Genomic DNA, 1,362 nt, shown 5'->3' on the forward strand with positions numbered 1-1,362 from the left:
GCTTTTATACTTATATGTAAAATAAAGCTACAATATTTATTACATTGACAACAAACATAAATATATAATATAATTTCATATTATGTTATGCATTATTTGTTTTATCAAAACTGCCAAGCGCATTTCCGCTCAATTTGCTTACAAATTCAATAATATGCGATGCATGGCGTATACGCAACATTTGTTACGAAGCCTTATTTCCGTAGCAAATTGGATAGGAAACAGTTTGACATTGACAATTTTAACTGATCATTGGAATTAAAAATTTAATTGAAAATTAAAGCCAAAATTAACATATATGTATTATTATTATATTTAATATATATGTACATTTGGATTTATTACTTTAATTCGGACATGATTATAGGCCTACAGTTCGATAGATAACATGAACACAGTTCTGACCTTTTTTTTAACAAAAACAACAAAATAATGGACATTTAACTTTTTATTTTCAATTTATTACTTATTTACTACATATATACGTACATATGTATAACAATATTATTATTGTTATCATCTTAGTGCTCTCTAGGCACCGAACTGTTTTTTATTAATACTTGATTTTTTCCCTTCTATGTTACTTAACCACAAGAAATTAACGCACTACAATTAACTACATTAAAGAGAGAAATATTAATTGTATCCAAGCTGTTTTGATCATTTTAAAATTCCATTTTTATTGATAATTTGTGCTTTAACTGCGAAACAGGCAGGCTTGCTTGATAAATTCAGATCATCTGCTCAGTGATTTTTCAGCAATATTCGATGAGCTTTTTTCTTATCATTTTTATGAATATGAATTCGAGAATCATTTCAGAATTAATTTGATTCGAGATTTTACTAAAATGAAGGAACTATTTAGAGCCGAAAAGCTAAACCGCCAAATATATAGAACATCTTAACAAACTCAGATCACCTGCTGGATGATTTTTATGCAATTTATATCTTAGAGTTTTTCTGCATACGTACTTGTATATATATTTTTTCTGTTAAATACTTCATTTTATAAACTTTCCGCAAAATTTTATTTACATTTACCATGCTTAACCCTATAAACAATTGTATGGATTTCCTCAAAATTTGTGAGTAAACAATATGCTAACTTTTGTTTGTTTTTCTAAAGTGAGTTGTGTGAGCTCATGGGGAAAGAGTGTGCAAATCTTCAGCTGTCATAGTACCATAACAAACAAACCAGCTAAATAATGTAAATTTTTAAGTAATTGTAATTTTATAAAATTATGGTTAATGTAAAACTGTTAAATTTTACAAATTGTTAAATTTTACAAACATCAATTAAGTTTGCCGAAAACCGTGTTTCGAATATATTTCTTTTTTTTTACAGAATTTAGGTGAACGCAG

The sequence above is a fragment of the Bactrocera neohumeralis genome, chromosome 4 (assembly GCF_024586455.1).
Source record: "Bactrocera neohumeralis isolate Rockhampton chromosome 4, APGP_CSIRO_Bneo_wtdbg2-racon-allhic-juicebox.fasta_v2, whole genome shotgun sequence".
NCBI classification, from domain to species: domain Eukaryota; kingdom Metazoa; phylum Arthropoda; class Insecta; order Diptera; family Tephritidae; genus Bactrocera; species Bactrocera neohumeralis.